The sequence below is a fragment of the Metopolophium dirhodum genome, unplaced genomic scaffold (assembly GCF_019925205.1).
Source record: "Metopolophium dirhodum isolate CAU unplaced genomic scaffold, ASM1992520v1 scaffold8, whole genome shotgun sequence".
NCBI lineage: Eukaryota > Metazoa > Arthropoda > Insecta > Hemiptera > Aphididae > Metopolophium > Metopolophium dirhodum.
Window position 1 is genome coordinate 49,338 of NW_026869952.1, and position 16,219 is coordinate 65,556.

Below are 16,219 nucleotides of genomic sequence, written 5' to 3' on the forward strand. Positions count from 1 at the left end.
TAGGTGGACAAGGCTTAAAATATACAAAGGGTATACATTTATAACCTTGTTGTTGAATGTTAACAAAAGATAGGGTATGTCGGGACACACATGTCGTTGCCTGTACACAAAGGGGTATAGTCACAACCCTTGTTGAAGAATGTTAACAATAGATATAGGGTATGTCCAACACATGTCTCGCCATAGAACGTTATGGCGACAGAAATTTAAGGTTAAAAATATACAAAGGGGTGAACATGTGTAGTGTTGTTGAATAATGTTAACAATAGATAGGGTATGTCGGGACACACACGTCGTTGCCTGTATAAAATATACAAAGGGGGTGTACATGTTCAGTCTTCTTGAAGAATGTTAACAATAGTTGGGGTTTATCGGGTTACACAAGACGTTTCATTCCTGTAGAATGTAATTGTACAAAATGTAGCACAAGTCCTTGATACATAAATGTATCAATTATTACATCGAGATGTATATATTCACACAGCTATATACACATACTAAAGGTAAACCGGCTCTGTAGCTTAGTTGGTTAAAGCGCCAGAATGTAAGACGGAGATCGAGAGTTCGAATCTCTCCGGGGCTTTTTTTTTGCAATATTTATTGAAAATGCGCATGCGCGGAAAAATATATATATATGTTGGTAGTGATAACTTGATAACAGATATATGATAACATGTCTTGGTCATGTAGGCGGTCATTGTGTATTTCATTCATCTATATACGTTAAGAATCCAATTAAAGGTATATCGGGTCTGAGGTCTAGTGGGTTAAGGCGTCAGCGCTTTAACTCGGGGGTCGTGGGTTCGAATCCCACCAATCTTTTTTTTCAATATTTATTTAATGAAAAAAAGTTTACAATAATATGTACAATAATATACACAATAATATGGTGTGTACAATAATATGGTATTTCGGCCACGTGATGACCAGGAAACGGGGTTGGCCATCAGGTGGGGTGGGGAGGGCCAGCAAGGATCAGGGGGCGAGCAAAGATGAGCAAGGACGGGGTGGGGTAAAATATACGTCGCGTACGTGCGCGATCGGGTGGCGGTGATGACGAGCAAGGCTCAGCGGATCAGCGGTTCAGCAGGGCCAGCAGGGCCAGCGGGGCCAGCAGGGCCAGCAGGGCCAGCGGGGCCAGCAGGGCCAGCAGGGCCAGCAGGGCCAGCAGGGCCAGGGGGCGCGCCATCAGAACATACCAAATTATACTACTCACGTATACCGGCTTCACCATATATTATTATATTATCCATCGAATATTTTTGTTTTTTGGTCAGAATCATCGTCGTACCCTGCAGTATCATGTTATATAACCCGATGAGTGCACACGGCGCTGGTTCAAATGCGTTTTTCATAACAGGTCGACGATATTGTGCAGCTCGATACCGTATCCGATTCATAGAACAAGTAGGTTTGTTCAATAAATGTCAAGTCGCATGAGATGTAAGGTGACGCCGCGATCACCCTCACATTCTCCCGCGTATTTTCCTTTATTTTCCACCACAGCGGGATCGCGCGACTTAAATTCTCGAGTAGCAATATTATAGGTTTGCCAGTATACCGTCTTCACCGTATTATATCCATTGTCTTTTTTTTTTTGGCGGAAGTCTGACTCCTCATACCAAGTATTATATTATAACCCAAGTGCATGCATTCAATGCTAGTTTAAAGTCGTTTTTTAACGGACAAACGGTATTGTGATTGACCTGGTCTAGTCCAAATAAGTAGTTGCGTACTTCCATAAATACCAAAAATCATTTGAAGGAGGAAAAAATCGAATATTAAAATATTTTTGATCCAAAAACTAGATTAAGTGTTGCATTTAGGGCAGCAAAAAATACAGAAGTGTCGGTTCAAACGCTGTGGTTTTTATAGTGAATATGTTTTTATTTTATCCATGGAAATATTAATTTATTATTACATTTTTGCTTGTCGAGAGCATTTACATCATATAACATTATGCAGATAACTAAATTTTATTATTTTAAAATGTCTTCGCGATCCCTATACCTACACATTATGCATTAATATTAGTATTTAGTATTTATAATCAACGGCACTACTAATATACTTTACAATTATTATAATAGGTACCTATACATTTAAATCTACTTTTCGAGTTGTCCCTTTCGGTGGTGGATACATATTTAATCACACACACATATTAATATTTAACTTATAGCTACTGCAAAGCCGAGAAATTGCGTAACCGTTTGTATAATATAATATTGATAAAACAAAACAAAAATTAAGCAGAATACATTATAACCTATCCGAAAATACATATATGTATAATAATACTGTTATGTTAATAATATATTCGTGGAAGAGTAGGGGTGGTTCAGTAGGAAGAAGGATTTATTTACGTTTCAGCTTAGTTTATGGGGTGCCCATTAAATTTGATTTAGTCAAGTCACTAAAAAAGGGTTTCACTGAACTCAAACATAATATCATAATATTATATATGTCATTAATTTGTACATGCACTACATAATTAATGATAACTGTGTTATTCACAAACAAAATCGTGTAATTGAAATTTTCGACCAAGTGCAACGGATGGAATGCGTCATTTGTCATCGCTCGGGTAATATTATTTTTTCTTTGTGAGAATATTACATCTGATGAATTATAAAAACTTCAAACAGTTGCGTGATACCCAAGATGTTTATTGTATATATACGTATATATTTTTTTTTAATAGAACTCGGCAAAGAAAAAAATACAACCGACAAAAATTAGATTATGATAAAATCTCTTAGATACATACAAAAGTCCTATGTATTTCTGCGCATAATTAGATAATATTTACGTCATCCAGTGGTTAAGATAATTCTTGCCAAACAGTAACATTTTGAATAAAATCGATACATTTTATACAAACTTTTATTTTATACGATTTTTTTTATATCAACTGATAAAGTTAAGTGTTCTAATAATTTGATGCTTGGGTAACATGCGTGATTCAACTCGTTATAGGTCCTACTGATACCATGTTAACTTCTTAAAATATTTAGAACAATTATAAATATAATATTATGATATTATAAATGACTTTAATACACACTAATTTTCGTTAAACTTGCAAGCTGTCAACGCGGAGTTCAACCGATCCTACTATAGTCTCCCGCTCGTTTGGGCCTGCTGCGGCAGCTGATAATAATATTATTATTGTAATAACAGCCGTGTTTCTGCGATAATATCATTCGGTGACTTACGCAAAGTAATTATATAAATGCGCGTACGTCCCTGCACCGTTGTAACATAATATATACATATTATTATTGTATGTGCTACAATATGCGCGTGTACGTGTATATTGTGTGCGCGGTATGTGTGCTGTATGCTTTGCGAATGAAATAATAATAATAATAATAATTGTTGTACAGCGCGTCGTATAGACTTGTCAAATTACTCAGGTTCCCCGGAGCAGCCGCCGACCGCGTGCTCGTGTTCCCCCGTGCCCGTTGATCAAGTTAAACACAATAATACGGTTCGGCGGTACACTCGGTATATCACACAGACACACAGACACACACATGCCCACCCACACTATATCTCTCTCTCTCTCTCTCACACACACACACATGTGTATATACGCATACGGCGCGCGTGCACAGCGTTCCTGGGGGGTAGAATTCAATTTGCGGATACCGCCGCGCCCGCGAGGAGACGATCCTTGCCTTGCATAATTTACGCGTTTTAATTAATGGGACTCCCCGTGGAATCCATTACGGATCGTTTTCCGGAAGCCACACACACACACGTTCATGCAAACACGTTCACAGAAACACTCGTGTAAGCACCCACACGCACCATCATTTACCTGAATTAAAAAAATATATTTATACAGAGTGTTTCACACGCTGAGCATGCTCCCCCCCTCACCCCCGAATGTTTTCCACTGATAATTAATAATTTTTTCAAGTCCTGATTTTTCAAATTTTTTAATATATTTTACGAACATTTAGTTCCAATGTTTTCAAAATTTTTCGGTTTAGGTACTTAGGGAGTGTCCTGTGACGACGATACAGACTTTTGTTTTTCAAATGAGAATCTTTCACTTCTATTGCAAAATATTTTGCGGATAATTTTTCTGAAAATTTGAATTCACATGACTCGAAGAGTTTTTCATTTATTAAAATGTATATAATAAGGATAATACTATAATAGTCATTAAAAATGGTTTTGCAAAAATATAAATTGGATCTAGTATTTATTGTGCTTAAGCCATTTTTAAAAATAATAAATGTTGATATTTTAATAATATTTAATTACTGTCGTATATTGCAGACAGTCGTCAAAATAATATTATTTTATATATATGTAATATAGGTGGGAATATTTCAAATTGTAAATTATTGACATAGGTCAGGCCAGTGAAGCAATAATGTGCTGAGGCGACAATAATATTTTCTATATAACACCGCCGTACGCGCAGGCACGGCCCCCGTTGTCGCTGAGTGATTCGGCGAGGACGTAGCTACGACGTGCGTGTGAAACGCCGATCGTAGTACGGGCTAGGCGATCTGAATTTGCTAAGTGTTTTATTTTATGTTTGTTTTAATACAATAAAAGTGTTTCCGACCTGAAAACCCGAGTTAAACATTATTTTAGTCATTCTTACGTTCTTACCTTTTATAGGAACAGAGCCGGGATATACGTACTATGTGTCAATGAAGTTTTATTAAACTGAATAGTGCCAAGGTATATGTAATCTTTGAGTCATTTCAACTAGATAGGAACGAACTAAGAATTGACAAGCGCCTACCATCGTACCTCAACGAGTTAACAGTGCCATTCTAATTAACTTTAGAGAGTGTCATTAACTAGAGAATACGAGGGTAAGGCGATAGTTGGTTTACCGCGTATTGTCTAATACGGGTGATACCACATTACTAAAATTACCAATTCACTATAATAGCCCAATATTATATTATTCCAAACCCATCATTGTTGACGTTTTGTCTTTAGTACACAAAGTCTAATAACTCAAAATCTACTTGTTCGAATTTCGATTTTGATACGTCAACATTTTCAGAAAAATTATCCACAAAATCAGGGGTTGCCAACCTTATACAACAAGTGATCTGGTGAATGACCTCTATTTATTTAGATGGGTACCTATATTATTTATGTTTTTACATCCGGCATAATAATAAATTGTTTATCTAATAATATTTTTCTTTTGTTATATTTCTTCAACGGAAAATAGTATGTTTTTCATCGTTATACATACTTTACTTTGTAATAATTCATAAAATTGTGTTGAAACAAGATAAACCAATATAGGGATAATTTATCTTTAATACGATCTACCAATATTCCTCTAAAGATCCACCAGTCTATCGCGATCGACTGGTTGGCGGCCACTGAGTGAAATAATATAATGTAGAAAATAGGGGTTCTCAGTTGAAAAACAAGAGTTTTTAAATCCCTGTATACTACTTAAAGTAGTATAAAAATCTCAAGAATACGGAAATATGGTTTTTATGGATAAACCTATAAATTACAAGTATCTATAATTTTAAATAACTGCATTATTGAAAAAAAAATGGGGGTGATCATACTTATATAGTGAATCTCCCTGTATTCACACATGTATATAATATTATATAATGTCTATATAGTAGGTATAATATATAATACATAAAATGCATTATTTTTTTGCGCATCACATATTATTATTATTATGGACACAATGTATATAATTTTTTGTTTTTTTGAACGTCCCTCAAGTATAAACACAATTATTATTGGGTGTCCTCATATAAGTACTAAAATAACATTAACAGGATACGGCCTGCAGATTCCACGAATTGGAAGCCAATCATCGACATAGATATTATTATAACGTCCCATATTATATTATATTGTATTACATTGTTATTATATGTTTTAGTCGTTTCGATTTTAAAGTTTTTAATGTTTTTACATCACTTCCAAAATCGTTGGCTATACCTTAACATTATTATCCACGGCTTTTGGCTAACGTTCAAATTCACATCTTGGGACAATCATTATACCAACTATATTAGAAATGTATTACCACACTGTCTAGCAACCAATAATTGAAATTATATGCGTCGATTATTGTTGGATAGTGTTGTAATTATAATTTATTCATACCTATATTATAATATTAAAATAAATGCCTGAATAAATATTTTATTACCTTGATTTACACGACACGTCAACAGCCAAGAACTTTTGAATTTATACTTATTATTTTTATACAAGAACAGAGAATTTTTAAAATATGATGCATTGTTAATGAAATTAATTAAATTTGTAGGAAAAACAGTTCGTGTTTTTTTACTGAAGTAAGTATGCATTTGAAAAAAAGTTCTATTTTTGTTATTTGTTTATTACTTATTAGTTATTATCAATAATTGCTGTCGCAAATTTAGCCTCTAATAGACAATTGTCTATTATTCTAACCAACGGAGTATGATAAACACTAAACAGACAGTATATAAACATTTAAGGTGGTTTGTAATGTTGTCATCAAAAAGCCAAAGAAAGTTTAATATCAGCCAATAATGTATTGACAATTTTATTATACTACTAATAATCAATGAAAACATGTTATGATTGACTGGATAATCGTAACATTGTTGGCAGGCCTTATTTTGACATAACCTTTAACATAAAATACGTAGGTATATAGTTAAATTTAGTGAAGTTTATGGCTAACCTGAAGTTTATATTATTACTACTATTAATTATAAATCTATAATGTAATCTATAATATAATTATGCGTACACGTCATAACTCATATTATCATATTATACATTATATCATAACATTAAATAGGTACTCATTTAAACTCACGTGGTGGATAAAATTGTGATATTTTGTGGTTTAAATGATCAAAACTGGCGTAAGTTATTATAATTCAAATTAAAGAAACACATCAAACGGATGGTTCGTTAAAATGTCGATAATTCATATTAATATATTATTACTGTCGTGTATTATGTTTAACAGTCTATTATGATAAGCTCAAAGATACTTGTCCGTTATACAGAGTGTCTCGCTGTGTTTATCCCTACTCCCAGTCAATATAGATTTTATAAAATATGATTTTGGAAAATGATTATTGTACTGCAGTAGTACAATACATAAGTAAAAATATGTATTTGTTTTCAAAAATTAAAAAAAAAAATCAAATTTAAAGAACTGATATATTTTGTAAATGTTTCAAAAGTTTAACAACGAGTTTCCGTCGATACTCGATTACACTCTGATGGCGAGATAAGTTTTAGTTACCGAACTACCATCATCCGGGGACGAACGCCGTGGCGAATCCATCCAGTACAGAGTTTTATTTTCTCTCTCTCTCTCTCTACATATATATGTATTTACTATTTATATTATAATATTATATATCATATATTTATATATATATAGGTACACGCACACACCACCTCGCGCGCGACCGTGGCAAACACTGCGCTGCAACGGAAATCACGTAATTTACGATTCCGAAATTATAGCCGGTAGATATACATATTATACCTAGATATATAGACATATAGTAGAGGTAGAGGTAGGTATTTTCGTACACAAACGTCGACCACAGGGACCGAATCCGGATAACACGCGATCGTAAACATTATAATGTCTATACGCTATTATACATACGTCACGTGCGCCAATTATTGTATATTATAATATAGGTACACACACACACATATATATATATAATATATACTTACACGATGTTACGGTGGAGCATAAATAATAATAAGGATCACGTGCGAGCCGTAATGATGACGTCGTCCCCGCCAACAGTATAATACGGTCGGCGCGTCTCGTCGGCGGCAGGAAACTCGCGGGCGGCGGCGGCGTGGCGTCGTCGCCACTGCAGTCTCGCGGTGTGCCTCTGGACCTAACATCACATAATATAATGGTAATAATAATAATAATAATAATATATAACATAATATTATCATCGTCGTGCCGATATATTTTTAAACTTCGGTGGCGGGGTCGAGTGGCGTAGTTCGCTCTCTTTACCGCTGGGTCGAGTGGGTCGTCGTGGCGTCTGCGTGCGGTGTCGAACGGGAGGAGCGGTCCAGCGAGAAGGAGTGAGAGAGAGAATACGAATAATAATAATAATATAATAACGTCGATCGACGCCCGGGGTGATTTTTCGACGATTACAGGAAGCTGTCCCGACGCGATAATTACGCGGATCTGCGGAGAGCAACAAAAAGTATATTATATCGGTACATGTATTATAATATTATATACGTACGTAAATAATAATGATAAAAAATGTAAAAAAAAAACCGATCGTTTTAAACACAACCACGCGATCGGTAAAAAAACGATATTATTATAATGTAGGTAGAGGCATACACTGCGCAGTATTAATAATATAATAATATATGTCTCGTTTTTTATCGAAATATTATAATGTTTAACACCGCGGCCTGCAAGAGATGACGTTAATATATTATATATAGTATCATTATTACGAACAATATTTATCGGACGTTTCGAAAAATTATTCAAACCACATAATATAATTATTATTATACGTTCACGTTCACGTTACTTTAATGACTTCAATTAATGTAATTATATGTAACGATAAAATTGTAGTTTATTTTTTTCCCATTTAGTGTGTTTTGAGCCCATTGTAGAAATTATCAATACATAATTTTTTTTATTTACTCGATATAAATGAATTTCCTGAAATGGTAATGTTCGTTTTAAATTTTTTCTCGAACATATGACAATTTCACATTTTACACTAACAGAGAAAATAAATGTTTTTTGGAATTTATCAAAACGCAATAGAAATATTGTTTCTTTGCCGTATTGTTGTGAAATGTATTATAAATATTATATATTATTCTTTTGTTTTATAATAATATAACTTACAAGTGTTCGTACATTTTCTCGATTTATTATATTTTATTCATTTTATCAAATTACGTTATGCTAGTTCGTCTTTTGATTATATCAGGGACACACATGCCGTGTAAAAATTACCATAATATATAACTTATCTAAGGTAGAATAATATAATATTCACCTGAACTTAATAGTTAATCATCTTGATCAGCTTGAATCCCGGTTGTATGTACAAGGTTGACCTCAATATTGATACACGATAAAAACCGTAAAAATCGAATCAACTTAATATGTATCTTATAACTATCTATAATATATTAGTGTGGCCTAAGTATCCTCATATTGGACTGAACATAATAATTAATACCTTATATCTAACTAATTAGTAATTATCCTTATAGTTTCGTTAAACAATTTTTTTCATGTTTCACGTAGGTATTCTGTATATTTTAGAAATATCTTTGCAATACACGTTTCTGTTTCTATATAGAATTATCGCCTACTCTACAAATAATATGGTTTCGTCCATAATTATTATTAAAGCAAACAATTCGAAACCCATTGGGGTTGCAATGTGACAACCCAAGGCATTAACCTTTAACTCGCCATTTCCTAAATAATGATATCAGATATTATTTATTATACCATATTATAAATGGTTTAATTGATAAATTCAAATATTGTTTGGGGTAATAAATTCCTTTTTCTTGTGTCTTCGGTATAAGATACATCCCCTCGTGGTTATTTAATAAAATATAGAATATAATATATTAGAACATAAATGTAATAAAGGTATTAATGGAGATTTTATTATTTGTTAAACTTCATTAGGTACAAAGTAATATAACCCCTGTGCAATTTACTGCTCATGATGTGTTTGTCAATTATACGTGTTCAGTGTCTATATTATAAGATTAAAGATAGTCGTCAACATAATTCATGATTTATAATATATATATTTCATAAGAAAATGCATGATGTTATTAAATTATTAGACGTCATGGCTTAAAATAAAATAATTTGTTATAATATTATCAATTGTTTTCTTCAACGACTTTTTAATTTGTAATCTATATAAAATACAAAAAATACTGTGTGCCATTTAAGATGATTTTATATTAAATCAAACTCAAAGCATAATAATATTATGCGGATTGAGAAGTGAAAAAAAATGGTTTATTGAACAGCTTTAAGTAATAGAGTTCTAAGAAAAATATAATAATTTAAAAATGTTGGAACGTCATCAAACAATGGACGGTATGAAATTAAATGTAATAGTTTCATTCCAATCACAAATTAGATTACTACGTTCTGATTATATGATTACTTATTTCGTCACGTTGTATTATATTATTAATATATCAATATTGTCTTAGCAGTCTGAGCTTTTTTAATTTGTATTTAATCATTAAAGTCATTACACTGTGTTGTAACCACATATTTGATTATGGCAAAAGTTTCAAGTTTTGACATAATAATCGAAGACCTATGACATTTTGAAAATAAATTTACTTTAACGCTGTACTTGTATTAATTATTATTAATACTTTTACTTCACAGTTCTAATAAACTAACGAAACTAATAACAACTAAGAACGGGTTTTAATATCATAATAGTTAAATATAAATTTAATTCATTCAAAGTTTAATAAAAATTAAAACTTTTTGAATACGCTTATCGAAACACTGAAATATTTGCATGTTATTTCTCTTTTTAATACTTCAATTGTGCCATTATAAGCCACGGTGTGGGTGATTCATTACACCAGTAACCAGAGTATCGTAATGAAAAGGTAGGTGAGTTACCGTAAAAAGGTTTCGTGCCTTGATTTGTCATATTATTTACTTTCCTAATAATATTGATTGTATTAACCTAAATAAAAAAAATGGTTAAATGAATAGGTCCACAGTGTGGATTTACATCCAGGTCCAACATTACTTCAAGATACGGCACAGTCCGTAAAGCCCACCAAATAATTTAAATTTTTTTAGTTCAATATATTATTATAATTATCTATGTTTTATTTGAGGTTATCAATGATACAGATCCATATAAAAAGGACAGCACACACGCAAAACGAGTGGTCTCTGTCTTGCAAACGTGCAATAACATAACAAATACCTAATGCGTTCATAATAATGTAGACCGTTTTACTCTATTATTTTTAAAATGTATTGATCTATTATACAATTTAAAGGTAAGATTATTATCTAATGTAAAGGTTTTCAAGGCTCATAACTTGCTTTGTAATTAAAATATCAATAAAAGCCTACGAGATTTCCTGGATAATAATCTTACCTTTAAATTGTATGAAACGTTCACTCTAATTTTCATCACTAACCAAGTAAAATTGATTATTGTGAACGTACGGTTTGCTCAATGTATAGTAATTATTAGTACGTTTGTGAGACGGAGACATCGAAACACGTGCTGGTGTGCATGGCGTCTTTGTAAAATAATATTTTATATTGTTTAATATAATTTTATTTTATTTTATATTCTGCAACGATATTATTGATTGTTTCCATTTTTATTCCTTCGATTTTGTAGACTCGTTTATTTTATTTGACGTTAAGTAGGAATATGAAACGAAACGATTCCCATGCATCATTAATAACTGCATTAAATTACCATTTTTCAATACCAACAACGTTTTAAATAAAATAATTGCGTGATTAACTTTGATATTAATTCGATGACCAATACAACAGTATAAAATATTATCATTCGATTATTCATCTGGATTAGTCTATATTTTTTTATTTTAATATAATATTCTGTATTAGTGGCAGCACGCGATGAATAGGTACACTCATTAGTCGTTTATTTTATACGATTGTATAATACTATAATTTACGTATAGAGCCTAGGGTCAGTACTAAGTATCCATAAATCATTATGAGTCTGTTAAAAAGGAAACTGATCGTAAAATAAAATTTTTACAACCAAACAATTTCAATTTTTTTCATATCGTTTGAGAGTTAGAGATGTAAGGTAAGTATAGGACCCATATCCTTTTATTTTGTTACAAAATTATGCGTGTAGCCGTATAAGTATTATTCAGTATATTTATTTAATTGACATTTTATAACAGTTAATACAATGAAGTGTTTCGAATAATAATAAAAAAAATTATAGCCAGACGATTGACATACTCGATAGCGGTATTGTTATACAGATACGCGGTATACCGTTGATTCGACAATACACTAAGGACGTGCCAGTTATACAAATGTTTATGAAGTGTGGGAGTTTTATTATTATTTTTTATGAAAATTACAATAAAATAATCAAAATGTAGGATATAAATAACTGTACAAAGTAAAGAAATAAATAAAATATATCAGATAGGTACATACGATTTTAGAAAATGGTTTGAATGATTTTCATGTAATTCTCAGGAAAGTTGATAAACCGAACATCTGAACTTTTATCATAGGTAAAATAATAATATTCTATTTCTATTTTAAATTTAAAGCGACAATAAATCATCGAATATTCGATAAAGGTTTCCGATTGAAGTCATTAAATCGATGTTTTTTCTTTCTCCAAAACTGTCGGTGCCCCAATAATTATAGAATAGGTATATAAATCAAAGTCATGTCTAATATCGATACTTGGTAAGAATTTCGATTTTCATCAGTGATTTTACCAATTAGAGGACAACAAATTTAAAGCAAAGTAGTACGGCGTACCATATAGTATACCTACTGATGTACTATAGTACCATACTATTATTTACGATTGCGTTTAAGACGCGTTAAACCGACCACTGCGTGTATTATTACAATATAATATGGCCACTGGGCAGCGTCAGAATTTTCTCGAGCGATAGGGTTCTGAAATGAGTTTTTTATTCCAACAGAATCGTCCCATCGCGTCTATCAATTCAAACGTATACTATTTCGGTAACGACACGTTAACCACACGTTCTGCGGTGCTGGAAGTCGGGTACATCATCGCCACGGCTACACAACGTAACTGTTTAATAAAACAACAAAATATATATCATAGTACGCTGTCGTGGTCGTCGACGTATATACAACTCATCGATCGGACGACAAAACGGCCGTGTTAAACCGTTCCGTACAAATGACCCGCACTGTTCACACAGTCATTAATCTTTGTTACCATATAATATATTATTATTATTATTATTATCATTATATGTACGAGCGATCCAACTCTTCCGCGCGCGCGGGTTCCAAATAGTGCGGCCCATAACGCGACCGCCGCTGAGGGACAGCGACGACTACGACTACGACGACGACGACGATTTGTCATCGGATTAATGTCGATCGCGTATATCCGGACGACATATTGTCATAAATAATGACACAAGTGTGCCACCGCATAATTGGACCGCCGCCGTTTCGAAATTAAATCCCACGAAAAATGACCCGTATTCGTATATTATTATTATTATTATTGCTATAATACGACTGCTTCTGTTGCTGCGGCGGCGGCGACGAGTGTCGTATATAATTCGTGTGACGTTCGGTTTCGTACTATAGTCGTCGGTCAGACATCCTGAAATGTGAACGGGTGAGCTCTCCCTCACACACGCACACACACACACGCACAATGGCATAATTTTGATAAATTTTATTGTTCGTTTTTGTTTTTTTCTGTTGGTGGTGAGGGGGAGGGGGGTGTCAAAAAAGATTACATCAACCCCTCGTTTGAAAACGGTATACGCTTTGTTTTAGGCAGCCATTTTTCTTCAGAGTGCTTTAACCAGTAATCTTCTTTGCCCTTTAGGACCCTTTTACTCGACGAATATATAGTACGACCCTCCCCACATAACAACATTCTTCCAGCGCCGCTGCTTTATTAATAATACGATCGTGAATTCTCGAATAAAAACTTATAATTTGACTGGATTATGCACAATTCACTCGACGAAACTTTCCTTTTGTTCGTATCGTTCAAACAATATTATAAATTCGTACAATTTCATTATTTCGACACATACTGCAGAGTATAAAATATAAGAAGATAGGTAGTTTGGCTTCGAATTTATCATCGATTTGGAACCCTAAACTACAATTTGGGGGGTGCAAAGCGCACGAGTTTGTGCTTTCGTAACGCGATACATATATTATTATGGTCACACACACACACGCACGCACACCCTGCATATCATACGCACACAAATGCATCGTGAAATTAGATCCTGTTCACTGTGTGTCTAAAGAAAAACAAATAACGGTGACGATACCGGTGCTTAAGTTTAAATGTCTATATAGGAACCACCCGCATTAGTCGAGCTCGCCATATTATTTCGAAAAAGCGGAGAGCACTAATTTCGTCGAGCATGGCGCGTTGAACCTTCCTGCGAATACCGTTCCTCAGCTTGCCACCGAAGTCGTGTTGGATGTTATATCATGAGTAATATATACTTACAATTCGTTGTTTATAATATTAAAACCGTTTCTATACGTCCCGCACATATTATTATATCAACACGCCTTAGAATAATATTATAAATTATTATTATAACAGAAAACGTGTGGCGAACGCTTCCTACAGCATCGTGTTATTCTGCAATCTTAGTCATATTGTTATTATACCTATATTAGATAGGTGCGTACTTATATGTAGCAGATATTGTCAGAGGTTCAAACTGAATCGATACTATACTACTATAATATTATATTGTGTATAGTCGGGTTCGGCTCGTGACGTTAAACAGTAGATCTCTATTATACAACAACTATACAAAACAGAAGAGATGAAAATATTATTATAATATATTATTCCACCTTATTATATTATTATTTCGTTTCGTCATCTGTTCGGATAACCGTCGCTGAACCTGCGACCTATCATCAGCTGCCGAAAAGTCTCGTGCGACGTACTACGCGTCTATCGCGACTAACATGTCTTCAGCACAAGCATTATCAAACAATACCGACCGCACTATAATGGATTGTGGCGTTGAAATTATTTTAACAACGCTCTTGTTAAATTGAGTTTACTCGAACACAATGAAGAGCCGTTTCTCTTTATTTGCTCTGTGTGTGTGTGTGTGTGTGTGTGTGTGTCCAACTATAATATACACGTCATGTACATCGATCAAAACTTTACACGCGATTCATCAAAGTATTTTATGGTCTTTTCCGTTTCGATTAGTTTTGCATTTTACGTGCGGCAAGTCGGATGATGGTCTCAATACTCAATAGTAATTCTTTATGAAGCACCGATGAAATGATAAAACATAATATTATGCGCACCTATTCTGAATCATAATAATCAAAGAAATACACAGTGTGTTTCGACGATTCAAAATATGTGCACTGTACAATACCTATACTGTTTTACGAACCAAATTAACATTATTTTTTTATTAATTAATGAAACAATAGTTTTATATTTGAAGTTGGTTTAAATTTATAGTATTTATTATTTTATTATAATTATTGTATCTAACAAACTATTTTATAATTTCAATAACGACCCAAATATTCTATAATAATTTTAAGTATAATATTGTTTTATTGGAGCAATTATACTATACAATAGCAAACAAATAAAACGGCATACCTTCCAAGTTGAAGTATACTACAGTATTAAACTTACACGATTTTATTAGGTAGTTAGGTGAATAGATGATATAAGTTTCTGTAAATAAGCTATTTTTAACAAAATTATAAGAATAGATGAACTATAAAAGTATTATTTTATTTTTATGTATTTTAAGGGGCTTATTTTAATGTTTTCAGTACGCTTTTGTATACTTTTAAGTTTAAGTGTATAACCCTGGATTTGTTTTATGGTTACTTTATATTTATGCTGTTTTAACTAATTTTACTTTATAATAATATCAAAGCTGAGTAAGAGAAAATGTCAGTGCACGCACACCGAGCAAAATAATATAATTGTACACAACAATTATTATTAATCTGCTCGGTCTGGTAAATAAATAAATAATTTAACCATAACACGTTTTCTAGTAAAATATAGCTGCATATTCTTAAAATGTTAAAAGAAGAAAAAACTGTGTCGGCCCCAATTAAAATTCCGTGTCACCTTCGTATACCCGACACTCTGTTTATTATATTATATAATATAATATACTATCATAATGACGTGTGTTAATTAATCAACAACATATTAATTATAACTACACTTCAGTGGTTGTTTTTTGGGATCTAAATTTACGTTTAGTGAAAAATCGTTACTATTGAAAAAAAATACTCTACACAAAATATTTCAATGTTTTATTTTTGATTTCTTAAAAAAACAATAAAATTACCTGACCTAAAGACGTAATCTAAGTCTATAGCTATACTGAAGGACATATTATAACATAACATTATTGTATCATACCACTTTCGGCTAAACAG